The sequence below is a fragment of the Mesoplodon bidens genome (genome assembly GCF_964165515.1).
Source record: "Mesoplodon bidens genome assembly, chromosome: 2".
In the NCBI taxonomy this organism is placed as follows: Eukaryota; Metazoa; Chordata; class Mammalia; order Artiodactyla; family Ziphiidae; genus Mesoplodon; species Mesoplodon bidens.
Genome location: NC_138177.1, coordinates 161998552 through 162012523, shown reverse-complemented (window position 1 = coordinate 162012523; position 13972 = coordinate 161998552). Strand labels below are relative to the sequence as shown.

Genomic DNA, 13972 nt, shown 5'->3' with positions numbered 1-13972 from the left:
GTCTCAGGGAAGTGTGGCCAGCAGCAGGTCCAGTGGCTGCTCTAGGGAGCCCATGTGCCAAGCCTAGCTCTGCCACTGGCCATTTGGTGACCTCGATCAAGTCCCTTCGTCTCTCTGGGTCTCTCATCCCTGTGTGTAGAATGGGGACCTTGGACCTAGATCATCTCCTGGGCCCTGGCTCTGAGCCCTACAATCTGAAGATCCTGGATTCTGCACTTATCTTTTCTGGCCTCAGTTTTCTCATCTGTGAATGGGAACACGTGTGTGGAGGAGCCTGGAAGAGGATGCCAACCCCCTATTCTGTGTGCACAGCCTATGTATCTGGCTTGGTCCCCCACCAGGTCTCTGAAGCAGGCTGGACCGGGCCAGTGGCCCATTTTACAGATGGGAAAATTCACGAGGGCTCTGTGGAGCTCTTGTGGCTGAAGGGGAGGGCTGAGAAATTATGGCCTAGGAACTCTGGCTGCGGGGCCCTCAGGGAGCTGGGAGGAGGGAAGAGGCCCCATCCTCAGTGCAAGCCCTTTCCAGGATGTCGGAACTACGCCTGGCTGAGGGCTTGGTTGGAGTGTCGGGGATGAGCACTCCCGTCGGGAACCCAAAGGAAAGTGAAGAAAGCCCCGTAAGCATGTGGCCAAAGGATCTCATCAATCTGGAGGCTGGGGAAACTGCCTGGCAGGTGGTCCTGAAGAAGATCAGGGAGCTCTCCGATTTGGTAGGGAGGGAGGGGGAGGGGAGGAAAGGGGAGGGAAGGGAAGGGGGTGAGTAGGGAGGGATGAGGGTATCTCAGTCTCTACTTGGTGGGCAAGCAATAAGACTTTCTGTTTTACAGTCTTATGTCAGTCTCCTAGGTCTTATTCCAAGGTTCTGTTCTGCTGGGGGTGATGGAATATTTCTGTCCCCTTCTAGCTCTCTCCCCACCCCACCACTTGGAGTTTTACCCAGTGCCAAGCTGTCTGATTGAGGGTTGGAGCTTTGATCTACAAAGACTGCTGCCCTCTTGTCCCCCTATTTTAAGAGTTAGAAGGCCTGGCGTCAAATCCTATCTTTGCCATGTACTTGCTCTGTGACCTTGAGCCAGTGACTTCCTCTTTCTGAGCCTTTGTTTCCCGATCTCTGAAATGGCAACAGCAATAGTACTTACTGCATAGAGTTGTTCTGAGGATTAGATGAGATAACCCACTACCCAGCCTTCTCTTCCTCTTTCTCTGTGCTGGCAGGATCGCCAAGACCCCTTCATGGTGGTTGACCTGGGCATGCTGGCCAGCCGCCATCAGGTCTTCCGCCAGGCCCTGCCTCGGGTCTTACCCTTCTATGTGGTGAAGTGCAACAGTAGCCCCTGGGTGCTGCATGTCCTGGCCACCCTGGGCACCGGCTTCGACTGTGCCAGCCAGGTGAGCCTGAGCCCAAGGCCAGTTGCCTCATTCACAGGCCTGACACTTCCTGGAAAAAAAGGCCAGGTGCCAAGGGTCCTGGAGTGGGGACTGCAGCACAGGAGATGACACTCGTAGTCCTCAATTGTTTGGGAAGGAATAAATGAATGAACTATGGGTGTGGTCGACCTCCCACTGGTCCACGTGACTAAGGCAGACAGCCTGAGCGAATGAGTGGAAGCACAGGCTTGAAGCCACAGACCCCATTCCTGTCCTGGCACAGCCATTTCACCTGAGCCGCAGTTCCTTCCTTTTGAAAATGGGGCCAACTATACTTTCCTTAGAAGAGTCTAGAAGCTTAAAGAGCACAATTTGTGCTCAACGCACTGCATAGTAGGGGTTCAGTCAAGGGCAGCCCCTTTTACTTATGCCCAGGCTTCCTGTCCCCAAGCAGTAAAGGGCAGTGAGGCAGCCCCCTACTCTGGCTGTTACCCATGCCAGGTGGAACTGGAGCAGGGGCTGGGCCTGGGCGTGGCCCCCTCTCGTATCATCTATGCCAACCCCTGCAAGCCTGGCTCACACATCTAGTATGCTGCCCGTCATGGGGTTCGGTTCCTGACCTTCAACAGTGAGGGGGAGCTAATCAAGGTGGCCCAGCACCACCCTGGGGCCAGGTGAGACCAGTGGAGGAGGGGCAGTGCAAACAGGTGGAGACAGGTAGAGCAAGGGACCTCAAGCCTGGGACCCCGGCAGATGTAGTTGGGCTGCAGGAACCAGATGAAGGTGGTCCCATATGGTGACTGGCACAGACCCAAGCAGCAAAGTACAAGAATTTGGGTCAGTGGCCCGATGCCTTCCCTGGTGCACATTGGTGCTAAACAAACGTTGCCTGTGTCTGCATAGACACTAGGCAGAGCCTAGCATTAGGCAGTCTGGCATTAGGCGACATCATGGAAAAGGCACTTGTACTGGAGTCGGGGAGACCAGGGCTCACATTTCAGTTTCATTTGTCACATGCTGTGTGATCTTGGGAAAGTTATTTAACATCTCTGATCCTGTAACGTGGAGACCTGTGGAAGGTGTATTTATAATTTTATCCTTTTCCTGCTTTTTCTTGCCTGGGAAGAAGTCTGTAAGTAGTGAGTGTGTTCACTCCTTGGGACTCCATGTTTGGACAGTCCAGAGGAACTAGGCAGGGGGTGGGTGGGAAGCTGGAGGGAGGTTGGGTCGGGGGCATTGGGGCTCATGTGCCTAAGAACCCCTGGTATCCTTTGCACCCCTCTCCCAGGCTGGTCCTCCGGCTGTGGACCCAGGACAGTGAGAGCATCTTGCCCCTGAGCGCCAAGTTTGGGACTAGCCTGGAGGTGTGTGAACATATGCTGAAGTCAGCCAGAGACCTGGGGTTGGCGGTGGTTGGAACCAGGTGAGCGCACTGGCTTTCTCTGCCTGGGAGGCAGGAGTCCTGGTTTCCACTATCGATCTCCAGCCTTTAGCTTATTGGACACCCTCTGGTCAGCTGAGGCCCCTCTGGACCTCGTGATGCTCCATCTGTCCTCAGCGAAGAAGCTGGATCTTATCTGGGATTAGGGTGGGACAAAGGAGGCACAGGCCCTGGGTGCAAAATTTAAGGGGATGTAAATGAATAAGCATTTTCAGAACTCTAATGGAAAACTGATGAATTCATAAAAGTGCTAACAAAAGATCAAGATGAAAAAAATTAATTACATGGGGCTGAGTGAACTGATGAGGATGATTTTAATTTTTGTGACTTTCTGTTTGGATAAAAAAAAAAAAAAAGGGGCTTCCCTAGTGGCGTAGTGGTTGAGAGTCCGCCTGCTGATGCAGGGGACGCGGGTTCGTGCCCCGGTCTGGGAAGATCCCACATGCCGCGGAGCAGCTAGGCCCGTGAGCCATGGCCACTGAGCTTGCGCTCCGCAACAGGAGAGGCCATAACAGCGAGAGGCCCGTGTACCAAAAAAAAAAAAAAAATCCCACAAGGACTCAGAGGCAACAAATATACAAATCAATTTTCACTGCAAAGTAAAGGAGCTGTTACAGTGGAGGATTACTGGACTGAACGTCAATATTATGACATAGTATGAGTGTGTTTTGTGTTTGGTAATTGCAATCATTGTTGCTTTTGTTGTGGTCACCCATTTACAATGCTTGGTGTCAATTTATTTATCTCTTGTAAAAATAAAATACAGTGTGTATGTGTGAAAAAAAACCACTTAGTACTCTAAATAAATAACATTTTAATACAATATTTGAAAAAATTAAAAATAATGCAAAAAAATTCATAATGAGGAAAATATCAAAATTTTAACTAAAGACAGGATTGGCATTTCTGATTTTTCCTTTTGCTTCAGGGTTCAATTACTATTACCAATCTTGTCTTTATTTACATTATTTATTTATTTATTCATTTAATATTTATGTATGTACGTATGTATGTCTTTATTTTGGCTGCTCCGGGTCTTTGTTGTGGCATGCAGGATCTTTGTTGCAGCACGCAGATCTTTAGCTGCAGCATGTGGGCTTCTTAGTTGCAGCATGCATGCAGGATCTAGTTCCCCGACCAGGGATCAAACCCGGGCCCCCCGCTTTGGAGGCACCGAGTCTTACCCACTGGACCACCAGGGAAGTCCCTATTTACATTTTTAATGTTTTATTCATTAGCGATGTTTCTGAATCAATGTTGCTCTTTACAACGATCGCATTTAATGTTCTTTATCTTGATTCCTTAGTGTTGTGGCACCCCCTGGACTTTTGCACCGGCCTCACCCGACCCAGCCCTTATTGGTTCCTCAGCCCACCCTGCCCTCCAGCATGGGGATTCGGGGTTCTGAGCACACTCCTTCCAAGGTGGAAGAGAAAGGGAGCCCCTGCAATGAGACACTGGGAGGGGCCTGCTAAGAGAGGTGACCACCCCCCAAACGTGAGCGCCCCAACTCAAGGATGACCGTGTGTCGGTGTTTCTGACCCTGTCTCTCTTCCTACTGACCCTTGCTTTTTCACATGTGTTTCTCTACATGTCACTCAACATGTGTTTAGCTTCCACGAGGGCTCAAGATGCCAGGCACCCCATAGCTTCACGCAGGCCATCACCAACTGCCGGCGCGTGTTTGAGATGGGTTGCGGGGTCAGGCATGACATGAGTCTCCTGGACATCGGAGGGGGCTTCCCTGGAGAGGAGGGCTCTGACTCTAAGTTTGAGGAGGTGAGAGGGGAGGATGAGAGGGAGCCAGTTGTCCCAGCCTGGGTTTAGGGGACAGACTGTGTGTGTATGGGGAGCTCGTGGAACTGTGAGTTGTATGCGTGTATGTAGCTGGGATTTGTCTGACTATACTTTCACAGCCTGTGTGCATATATTAGCACGTGCATATCTGGCTCCGTGTCTTTCTTTAGACATGTTAGTTGCTATCCCCGGTTAAGCTACAGTCAGGTAGAAGTTTGCTATCCCTGAGACCCAGGGAACATTTCATCTTCACTGACTGTGTATTAATTTAAATGGTTCCAAATTCAGACATCTCAGGGTGCTATGTGCTACGTGCCCTTGGACAAGTTACTTCCCCCCTCTGGGCCACAGTTTCTACCTGTTTCCTCCCTAGTAAAATGGCACACAGCTCCCACACAGCTGTCATGGGAATGAAAGGAGACGATGCAGGTAAAGCTCCCACAGAGGGACTGGCCACATTAGGCTCTGGGTCTACCCCTGCAGATGGTGGGAGTGATCAACACCGCCCTGGCCCGGGACTTTCTCTAGGGGAGAGGCGTCGAGGTCATCGCAGAGCCCGACCGCTTCTAAGCAGCATCTGTCTGCATGATTGCTGTCAACATGATTGCCAGGAAGGCTGTGCTGGAGCCCGGTGGGTGAGCAGGGCACTATCCAGGCGTTCCCTGGCCCTCAGGGGAGAGGATGGGCAGGGAGTCTGGGCTCCAACCCTGGATGGCTAATTAGCAGGAAACAAGCTTCAAATTGGGTCTAGGAATGAACCTGTTAGTATCACTATTTTGTTGCTCTGAAATAGACTGGGAGGTGAGAACCAAGACAAAGGGTCTTCATTATTCCTAAGTAGCCAATGGATTTATATTGTGTTTATGGGGGTAAAGTTACAAAATACAGCCCATGAGGTTCACAGACACCATGGTGCTGGTGTGCACCTTAAATTCATCCAGCAGGCATTTTCTAACAGGTGCAAATTCTTATACCAAAAATATAGTGAGTAAATAAAAATTCTTACAACAAATATAAGAAGGCACTATCATTGTTGTCATGGCCTGAAGGTTAAGGGTGACATCTATAGGGTAATGGTAAACCTTTGACAATTGAGATTAACCACCACAGGAGAGTTTTTTGATTGTTATTTTTGCAGCAGGAGTGGGGTGGGTTTGCTTTTATCACAGTGAGCTAACTAGAAACTCCATTTCATGATGAGATGGAGAATAGATGTCTCCCGCTGGCTTAGTGCTTTTATTCTCTGTGGCTTTATGATAACTGACATGTAAATATTTATAACCTGCTTTAATCTCCTCCCTTATCCTTTTTGACAAATGATTGGCCCACAGCTTTGTAATCCCTAAGGCACTGGTGTCAGCCGATTGCCATTTCTTCACAAAATGTCTCATTAAAGATTATTGTGATAGGAAGCATGATTTCAAGCCATCATTTAACAAAAGTCTAAGAATTAGGAGCTTATAATTATTATTTTTTTAATTTATATCTTTATTATGGTAAGGAGTAATGTGTGTGTGTGTGTGTGTGTGTGTGTGTGTTTTGGCTGACCCACATGGCTTGTGGGATCTTAGTTATGGGATCAGGGATTGAACCCGTGCCCCCTGCAGTGGAAGCGCTGAGTCTTAACCACTGATCCGCCAGGGAAGTCCCTAGGGGCCTGTTATTTTTATTTCCACAGTAACAAGGGATGCCAATTATTAAGTATCTGTTATGTATGAAAAACATATTTTCTCTCATTTCTGCTCCACAGCCCTGTGAAATAATTTGGGGGCATTCCCATTTTACAGGTAGAGATAGTGAGGCTCAGAGAGAGGAAGTAACTTGTCTGAGGCAGCACAGCTAGCTGGTGGTGCAGCTGGACCTGGGTCTGTCTGATTCAAACACTGGTGCTCTTGGATTTGTACTACATGCCAAGCAGAGTTGGGCTCTTGACCTTAGGGATGTCTTGACTACCTCTCATGACCAACTAGTTTAGGGACAACTGGGGCTGTGGCTACAGGAGATGGGATCAGTGATGGCAGCTAAGAAAGCAGGGAGGGGATGGTGGGAAGTACACCGGGGAGGGGGCAGAAAAAACAATATTCAGAAAGATCTGGGCATAAAAATGCCCAGATGTTATGAAATGCTCCAAATGTTAAAAGAAATCAGCACAAAATCCTGAGTTTAGATTCAAGAAAGCAGTGTTCTAAGAACAGATGAAGAGTGGTTGTGAAGAAACCGGCTTGGTCGTAGGTCCTGTCCAAAGGATCTGGGGGTCATAGGTGACCAACAGCTCAATATGCATCAGGAGTATGATGGAGCTGGAGAGAAAGCTGCCACACGCTTACTTCGGTAACATCAATAGAGGCAGAATGTTTAGATGGAGGGAGGTGACAATTGTGCTGTACCCTGTGCTTGTCAGAGTTGGGCACTGTTTTTGTTCTAATCAGGTTATGTAAGACATGGAAATAACTGTCATGAAGGAGAGGTTATTACTCACAAGTTTCCTCTGGAGAAACCAGACGCATGGCAGGCCACACAGGGCCACAAGGGGAAGGACCGGAGTGGTTCAGCAGGCAGAAGGACAAAGGGGAAAGCCAGGCCAAAGTCTCTACTGTGGTTTTCAAGGATAGGAGTGGGTGAGGCAGGGTGGGCTGGATCGGCAGGTGTGGGACTGGCTAGTTTGAGCAATTTCAGCGGGTTGTGGGGGTAAGGACTGCCCTGGGGCCACTAGCCAGAGGTAGTGCCTCAAGTTCTGGGAGCTCCGTCTAGCAGGCAGTTTGCGGTATAGACGCTGGAATGGTTGGCTTGCCCAGGAAAGGCGCTCTTGTAAGGCAGTCATTTGCTATCTCTAGGAATTAACCAGCCTGGGGAGGAGCAGTCTCTCCACGGTCAGCAAGGCCCCAGATGCCAGAGCATCAAGAACATGTGGTTTATACAGGCACCCCTTTGAGGAAGGAAACTGACAAATTAGCACATCCCTGAGGAGCAGCCATGATGGAATTAGGTCATGAAGAGGCCGTTTGCCCCCAGTTTTGACTCATGCAGCAGGGGCTCGGGGAACCTGGTCTAAGGTGAGGGCAGAGTACCTGAGACCTGCGACCTGGGGACAAATCTCAGACCTGCCACAATCTCCTGTGTGACTTCTGATGAGACTCAGTTTTCTCAACTGTAAACCAGGGCTCACTGTACCTACTCAGAGTGTAGTTACAAGTTAAATAGCTTAATACATGTAGAGAGCTTAGAACAATGCCTGGGCTATATCTCATGGTATGTTAGTTAGATTATTCTTATGAGGAGAGGAGGAAGAGGGGCAACACTCCGATGTGGGGAGCAGGGGGGCAGTGGGAGAGCAGAGGACAGGCCCCAACCGTGCATGGGTTCAGAGTAGACTCCTGGAGCAGGGAACAGGGGTTATCCAGTGCTGGTCAGAGGGTCAGGCCTCCCCCAAGGGTGCTGGGCTTGGGTCAGCGGTGAGACCTGGCTGAGCACAGCTCGGTCCTGCCATCTGCCTGCTCTCAGGAGGCTACTGGAAGCTGCTGTTCTATCTCAACAACGGCCACTAGGGCACATTCTGCATTTTCCCAGGGAGCCTGAACCCAGGATGCCCATTGTGGTGAAGGTAAGGAGAACTTTTTGTGGCTCTGGCACCTCCCAGACTCTGAGATCCCCTAGTCCAGCCCTCTTTCAGCAGGGCTCCCTGCTGCCAGGGGAGAGGCAAAAGATCTCAGATTATCGGTGGCTTGACAGATTGTCACACCTCGTGCATGTACCAGAATGCGTACGTGTGTCTATGTGTATTGGCAGGTGAACTTCTGTGTGTGTGCATTTCTCTGTGTGGGCCTGTCGATTTACACCTGTGCAGGAAGGTGGGTGTCCAGGTCCATGGGTCTGTGAAGGGGTGTGTGTGCAGTTGTTTGGCTGTTTGTGTTTCCCTGTGCATTTCTTTGTGTCATTATGTTTGTGGTTCCAGAGTCCTTGAATCTTGGAGATGCAGGAGACTTAGGAAGTAGAGATTCTCAAACTTTGCTTCACATTAGAATCATCTGGGAAACTTTAAAACACCCCTATGCCCAGACCATGCCACAGACCATTGATATCGGAACTTCTCATGGGTTGGGACCCTGACACGATCCTCAGGCGTTTGCAGTGCAGCCAGGTGTGAGGCCCGGTATTTTGAGTGATTATTAAATAAAATATTCCCACTTTATAAACGGGAAAACTGAGGTCCCATCTGTGTCTGCACTTGTGAATTGGCAGGGCAGGAGTATGTCTCTAGAGCATAAGCTCCATGAGGGCAGGGTCAAGAACAGTGCCTGGCACATAGGGACCACTCAGGAATTGGTCAGAGTGGGTGAATGACAGAGTCTTTGCTGGTACCTTCCCTCTGGTGCCCTGGGGGCATGTCCTGCAGGCTGGGGAGTGAAGGGGGGGTGTCTTCCTTCTCTGATCCCACCCCCCCTGCCACCATGTCCCTGCAGGACCTCTGCCCCAAGCTGCCCCTCTTCTCTAGCACCCTCTACAGCCCCACGTGCAATGCCTTTGACAAGCTTTTCTTGAAGGAGGTGCAGCTGCCCGAGCTGGACGTGGCTGGTCTTCCCCTCCATGGGCGCCTACACGTCCACCATGAGCTCCGCCTTCAGTGGCTTCCCTCTTCCCTCCCATCTGCTGTGCCACGGGACCCGAGCTCAGGTGTCTGGGGGGAGGTGGAAAGGGGCTGGGCAGTGAGGGGCTCTCACCAGGATCTGAACTTGGCAAGGGGAGCTGGTGGCTGAGCTCTGGGGTCCCAGGTCCCAGAAATACCCTACTCCCCCAACTGGCCCCAGCAAAGCCCAAGATGTCTGGTTGACCTTTGACACTGGCCTCTGCCTGTGGGGTTGCCCTGTTACAGCTTCTCCACAGGTAAGTCCAAGGTAGCCCACCTGGGCAGTTCTGACAGCCCTGATGCGTACGTAGATGCCTTTGTGGGCAGGATCAGGCAGCCCTGTGTCCCCAGATGACCCTCAGCCCCTTGACTGAGGTGCCCCCACCCCGCTCGGCTCTGACCATCTGCAGCTGCCCTCCGGGTTCCCTCCTCAGGTGTCCCTTCCCCCCCAGCTCCAGGCTCCCTCACAGCCCCGCCCCAGGATCCCCTCTGGGCCCAACTTAGGGTTTGCCTCCTTAGGTAGCAGAGGGTGCCCTAGAACACCTCTTTACTGGCACATTCCTTCCACAGGAGCCTGCTGGAGACCACGCTGTAGGCTGAGACAAAGCCAGAATGGAGGGGCTTCAGACACCTCAGTGCACCCACGTGGGGATGCTTGGGGGCAGGCATCTGGGGGGGAGGAGTAGCGTGGAGGAAACAGAGGTTTGGGTGCCTCTGAAATGATGGGACAACCTAAGGTTCAAAGCTGTCTTCTCCCTAAGTGGGCCTGAAGCCTAGGTTAGCTCTTCCGGGAGGCTGATCCTACCCTCCCTGCTCCTAACCCCCTAGACCCTGGGGTGGGGCAGGGAGAGGAACCTGCACTATTACAAGAGTGCCCCCTGAAGGCCGTGCCCTGGAATGTGAGGCAACCTGCGTTGACCAGCACCTTGTGACGCTTTGGTCCTTCCTTTCCTCCAGTTAGTGACCCCTGCGTTGTTCCAGAAAGGTTTACGTGAACCATAGGCACCCACCCTAGTGGAGAGAGCAGGGGCATTGGAGTCAGACAGGTCTGGAGGGAATCCAGGCTCCACCACATCCTGGCAGTGTGGTCAGAGCCTCAGTTTCCCCATCTGTGAAGTGAGGGTGAGATTAGCATTCCCCTTGTAGGGCTGTTGCGAGGATCAAGCCAGATAATGCAAATCCTCATTCAAGGTCAGTTCATGTTCACCTGCCTCTGGCTGCCCTGATCCTGGCCCTGGCCTGCTCAGAGGCCACCCCTGCCCCCACGGTCTGGCCATCCTCAGGGAGCATGCATACAGCATCTGGCCACACAGCTAATGCGCCATGTGGGTGCCTTAGACCTGACCTTGGCCTTAAGAAACGCCCAGGTTGGGAGGTTGGATGGACAAGGTGTGGATACAGCCAACTTCGAAGCAGGGCAGATGCTACTACATGTCCCCTGGACACACTAAAACTTTAAAAACAACAACATTTGGGGAGTTGTGAGCTCAAAAAGACAATGTATCCTACAGGGAAGGATGATGACAGAGGTAGGGGTCGGGACACGTCGGGATGACCAGTCACCTTGCTGCAGCAAGGGAAGGGGAGAGAGGGCCCCAGAGGCCAAGTCACCCACCTCCTGTGTCCTGTGTCCTTTTTTAAGCTTCGCCTGATAAGACAAGACATTCTCTGGTCTCCAGCTTCTGCAAAGGGTCCTCCCCATCCACCAGGATCAGCCTTGCCAACCTTGTTGCCGCCTCCCCGGCCCAGCCAAGACCAGAGGAATCTTCCGGCATCCTTGGGCTACAGAGATTTCCCCGCCAACCATCTGAGGAGAAGGGAAAGGTACCTGCACATGCCACCCAAGGAAGCCAGAGGGTTCATGCAGCCTTTGGATTACGTGTTATCCATCTGTCTCCTCCAAGAGCCTGAAAATTGGGAGTGGAAACGTCTACTCTTACCTCCCCAGAAATATCTGGAAGTACAAGTATGAGTGCGCTTTAGGGGAAAAATAAAGTTGTATTCAGATGCAAGAGATGTTGGTGTGTTTTGTGTTTTGCCCTCTGGGTGCTGTACTGTGTGACTGTGGATATTCATCCATCCATCCACCCATCTGTCCATCAATCCACCCATCTATCCATCCATCCATCTATCCATCCACCCATCCATTCACCAGTGATCCATCAATTGATCCATCCATCCATCCATCCACCCATAAGATAAAATGCGAGGGCCTAGACTGTGTCTGGCACAGGCGACACATGATGAACAAGATGGACAAAAGTCAAGTTCATGGAGCTAAACTTCCAGTTGGAAAAAGAGCATAAGCAAACACATAAATCAATGATAAAATGAAGTGGAAGCAATAAGTGCTGTGAAGAAAAATAAAACAAGCAAGGGGCCAGTGTGTGTTAGAAGACAGTGCTATTTTACGTAGAGGGGCCTGGGAGGCCTCTCTGCGGATGTAGCAGGTGAGCAGAGACCTGAAGGGACCGTGTGGTTAGCTGAGTCAGAGAGTTCCAGGCACTGGAAGCAGCAAGTCCAAAGCCAGAGATGGAGAGTGTTTCCCCAAAGGCAAGAAGCCCTGTGGGTGAGCAGAGTGAGTGAGGGGAGGTGTTGGGAAATGAGGCAGGAGGAGGGCCAGGGGCTGATCTTGTCAAGCCTCAGATAAGTCAGGGATTGGACTTTCTTTTGAGTGGGGGGGAGGGGGGGAAGGCGGGGAAGGGGGAGGGGGAGGCCCTGGCAGGTTTGAGCAGCTGAATACGGTGAGAGGATGCAGAGAGAACTTGAGGGGTTCCTGACAGTCCTGGGAAATGATGGTGGTCACAGTACGGGTGGTGAGAGTTGCCAGGTTCAGCACAGGCTGCAAAGGTCAAGCCGAGAGAATTTTTGAGGGGTCAGATGTGGGGTAAGAGACAAAGAGAAGAGTCAAGGACAACTCCAGGGCTTTGGGCTGAAGCTGCGGGGACACAAAGGGAGATGCAGGGGAGGAGAAGCAGGTTAGGAGGGGTTAAAATGGAGAGTTCAGTTTCGGAAAGGTCAGGTTTGAGAAGCCTATTAAACCTTCAAATGGAGTCAGATACAAGCATTGGATTTCAGGGCAAAGGTCAGGACGGCAGATATGAACGTGGATGGGCGTGGTCCACACTGGATGGACTTTACATTCCTGGGGCCGCCCAGCCCAGTCAGGAAGTGAGCATACAGAGAGAGGACACAAGGCACGGGAACTGAGAGGAGAAACACTCCAAGAAGGTGGGAGCCCTCAGCTGGGTCAAATACTGCCCAGAGGTGGGTGAGGTGAGGGCTGAGAACGGCATCAGGAAAACGGAGGTCTTTGGTGGTTTTAACCAGCGGGTTTCAAAGCCAAGGAAGGTTGGTGGAAGTGGAGTCCAGAGAGGATGGTGGAGAGGGTGGGGCGTGGTCACCTCTTCCGGGGAGTTAGTTGTGCTGTAAGGGGAACAGGAAATGGGAGGGTAGCTGGAAGAGGCGCCCCGTAGAGTCAAGGAGGAGTTTGTTTTAAGATGAGAGATATTATGGCTTGTTTGTAGGCTCACAGGGATGATCGACAGAGGGGAAGATAAGATGCAGAAGAGAGAAGCGACAGCGGCAGAGCAAAATCCTTGGGTGGGTGGGAGGGGCTGGCGTCCTGGGGGCGGGGGCGGCGGGAAGGTGCGTCCAGATGGGAGCTCTTGCCGCACCTCCGCGGGGACAGGCAGGTCGCTGGGAGAACGCAGAGCTCTCTACTGATTGTTTCTTTCTTAGCGGAGTAAGAAGCAAAATCATAGTGCAGAGCAAGGAGGCAGGAGAGGGTCCTGGTGGTTTTAGGAGAGGGCCGAGTGGAAACGTCACAATGCGCGTGGAAGGGTGAATGGACCAATGAAAGGGGTGGGATTGCCAGCACAGGTGCCCACTCGAGGTTTGTGGGGATCCATTTAGAATGAAGCCTGTCATCCGGTGTGTTTTGTCTTCAGCCACGTGGGCACCTGTGCTATGGGTGCAGGTGTAGAATGGGGGGTGGGGTGGGGAGGAGGAGGGGGAGAGCCAAGGGAGGTGGAGACAGCTTGGAGAATGAGGTGCTCCCGGTCGTCTCTGCAGGTCCAGGCTCCACACGCAGTCCTGAGAGCCTTCTCCTGAGAGCACATGCTGTCCTTCCACAGCCTTTACCTGCTGGAGACTCATAATGACCCAGTGAGCTTATAATGCCCCCACGTTAGAGAAGCAAACCCAGCGGTCGCCTAGCCGGTAAGTGGCAGAGCTGGGATTTGACTTCAAACGTAGTTCAGTCTTCTCCCTTTAGGGCAGCAGGGGTATGCACACTGTGTTTAAGAAAGTCTTGCTTTCAGAGGCACATGAAAAGCTGCTCAACATCACTGTTAGAGAAATGCAAATAAAAACTACAATGAGGTATCACCTCACACCAGTTAGAATGGGCATCATCAGAAAATCTACAAACAACAAATGCTGGAGAGGGTGTGGAGAAAAGGGAACCCTCTTGCCCTGTTGGTGGGAATGTAAATTGATACAGCCACTATGGAGAACAGTATGGAGGTTCCTTAAAAAACTAAAAATAGTATTACCATATGACTCAGCAATCCCACTACTGGGCATATACCCAGAGAAAACCATAATTCAAAAAGACACATGCACCCCAGTATTCATTGCAGCACTATTTACAATATCCAGGTTATCGAAGCAACCTAAATGTCCACTGACAGACGAGTGGATAAAGAAGATGTGGTATATATATACAATGGAGTATTA

The 13972-nt window shown here is 51.4% G+C and overlaps 1 protein-coding gene and 2 pseudogenes across 4 annotated transcripts in view; 2 read left to right on the top strand and 1 right to left on the bottom strand.

Moving 5' to 3' along the window:
* The window catches only part of LOC308605436 (methylosome protein WDR77-like), a 524245-nt pseudogene that overhangs the window by 82622 nt on the left and 427651 nt on the right, over positions 1–13972 (bottom strand). The window lies entirely within an intron of this gene.
* LOC308612710 (antizyme inhibitor 2-like) lies at positions 626–9827 on the top strand (annotated as a pseudogene). The gene is made up of 10 exons: positions 626–712; positions 1218–1391; positions 1872–2044; positions 2659–2793; positions 4425–4590; positions 5092–5243; positions 8176–8209; positions 9069–9279; positions 9479–9489; positions 9803–9827. The product of its transcript is annotated as an antizyme inhibitor 2-like (transcript).
* Positions 12386–13972, top strand: part of TINAGL1 (tubulointerstitial nephritis antigen like 1) — a 34838-nt gene continuing 33251 nt past the window's right edge. For both annotated transcript variants that reach the window (XM_081217421.1, XM_081217419.1), the window contains exons 1-2: positions 12386–12463; positions 13307–13453. The gene's annotated coding sequence lies outside the window, so the exon portion shown is untranslated. The remainder of the gene's footprint in view (positions 12464–13306; positions 13454–13972) is intronic.